Source organism: Alligator sinensis, unplaced genomic scaffold (assembly GCF_000455745.1).
Source record: "Alligator sinensis unplaced genomic scaffold, ASM45574v1 scaffold170_1, whole genome shotgun sequence".
Classification (NCBI taxonomy): Eukaryota; Metazoa; Chordata; order Crocodylia; family Alligatoridae; genus Alligator; species Alligator sinensis.
The window spans coordinates 3,777,584-3,780,145 of NW_005841863.1; positions in this window are offsets into that span (position 1 = coordinate 3,777,584).

The window sequence follows — 2,562 nt, forward strand, 5'->3', positions numbered from 1 at the left end:
CCCCCCCCACACACACACGGGAGTGGGGGTAGGGGGATGGGAGCATCAGTGCTCTGTGAACTGAACTATCTTTTTCTGATTAATTTAGTACAAAATGGTTTACATCTTATGGACTTCACAATAGACTGGCTCCAGAAGTTTCCTAGAAGCTGGTCCCAGAGGGTCAGATTTTTGCACCCCGTTTGGCTGCCCAACACTGCTTTGATGCACTGTAGATGGAAAACTAGTGTAACTAGCTACCTGGGAGTTTGCAGTGTTTAAAATTAAACCTCAGATGAAATACTGCTGATCTAAAGGCTTTTTGCATCTTATCCTGCTGCCCAGTGTGAGTAGCATTCATAAGGAGAAGTTGTGGTTGGGTTGTCTTTGGAACTACATGGGCAGTCAGATGTGAATTACAAGAACACTGACTGCTAGACTGGACTTCAATGAGGTCTAGAATCCAAGGTTGGCAAAATATAGATGCTCTGTCCTTCCAGACTCATGGCTCATAATCTGGACTAGAATGCCTATTGTGGCATCCTGCCAGTGAGAGAACTTCTGCTAGAATTTCTCTGACTCGGTATATAAATGTTTTGGCCTTCTGTCTACCTTGAGATTCAGTCTAGTCGACATGGCATTTACTTAGTAAGACAGATCACTGTCAATGGAATCCATGCATACTTGTCATTTAACAGGGACATTTTTTTTTTTAACCTTGACCTATGTCATGTGATGGGAATAAAAAAATTCTAATTGAATCCCTAGGCAGCATTCCAGCTTTTTGCTGTACTATATATAATTTATTAATATATAAAATTCAGCCATTACTTGTGGCCTTTTTAATATACATAGGCAGCTGCAGTATTGCTGATGTCATACATTTGGAAATGGAGTGTCAGACCACAGATATTGTTGGCTACAAATGTCCAACTCGGGATCCTTCAAATTCTGGTTTATTAGGCGGATTGAAACACTGCAATGAGTTGAATCATAAACCTTGGGCTGGTCCTTACACACATACACACACACACACACACACACACACTAGCAAGCTACAAGAGTCAGGTATACCTATCCCACAGGCTCTGGAGTCCGTTGTTGAGGCTTCTTTCAGTGTGGTATCATCTTCCAGAAGGGGGTCACCAGCTGGTCCTTCTGGCTGGACAGGTCGGGTGCTGGTCAAGTTGGAGATCAAGAGGGTGCCACTGAGAGTCACTTTTCACTGCTTTTTATCTGTCCTTGGCAGACTTTGGTGACTCCCCAGTTTTCAGGTTTGCCCAATCCAGGGGTCGTTGACCCTTGTGGGACTTCCCCCCTCGGTGGCTACTGGATGGCATGTCAGCCCCAGGGGTCGTCCACATGTACATGCAGGTTTGGGAGTCCGTTGATGAATTTTGAATAGGGCTCTGGGAGCAGTCGATTTGGAGATATTCAGCCCAAAAGTTGGTCCCCGACATTGATTAACTCAGGCCAGGGCTTCTAGCCCTTGATCAGTGACATTTAGAGATGTCCTGGTTGCTACATTGTCTTCTATTGAGTTCTTCCGTTGGTTGATCTGCAGTTTCCTTAGGTGTTAATTACTGCCTGCTACCATGTTACACATTCAATCACTGATTCACTCGCTCTTTCAGGGGCCAGCCTGATACAGGGAAGGGCAGTTTGATTCCTGCCCTTGTTAACATTGTTACAATGTATAACTTACTCATGAAACTAAATACATTTAGTTGAAAGTTGAAAGGTGAGGAGTATAAAATATAAGCTACAAAAGTAATGCCATGGTACACAAACAGATAAAAATACCAAAATACAAGGGGAGATACAAAATGCACACATACAAATTTCAAAACACAATTCCTTATCTTAAAGTGAAAGAGAGAGGAAGGAAGAAAAGGTAGAAGAGGAAAAACATATCCAAGGAGGGGAGAGCAACTGCAGGCAAGAGGAAAAGGGGCTTTCTGCTACAATATCACTATGCTCGTTTAAAGATAATGGCATTTTAAAAATAATAACTTTGGGTTGGTTTTATTTGCCTTTTTTGAGCTTTGATGATTCACATTTTCTAGGTTTTCTCTAAATAAGGGCTAGAAGGTGCTGCTTTTTTTCACTGGGTTATTTATTGGATGATCCAGCACATGAAGCTGAGGGCCTTTGCTTGTGCCACACCACAGCTGGGTGGGCTTTGCCAGTACCGTGCCACAGCCAGACAGGTGGGTGGTGGCTTTGCCTGTTGTGTGGCTAGGTAGCAGGGAGAAGCAGTGATAGTGGTCTGGGTCAAGAGTGCCAGCCCGCTAGGGACTCAAGCCAGATTCATCCAGCCCACCACTCCAAAAAGCTTGCCTACCTGTGAACAAGAACAGTTTCAAAATTATTATATTTTAATTATTTGCACAATCCTGAAGAAACTATCCACGCAAAACATAACCCCAAAGAGATTAAAATATAAAGCTCAAATACTTCTGATTTACAAAATGTCTGAGTAAGATTGAGCTTGTGGAAGTTAATAATCTGTTATTCATGTACTTGTATAAAACATTTTGCATACATAGTCAAATATATTGTTGCACTTTTTACTTCAAATAC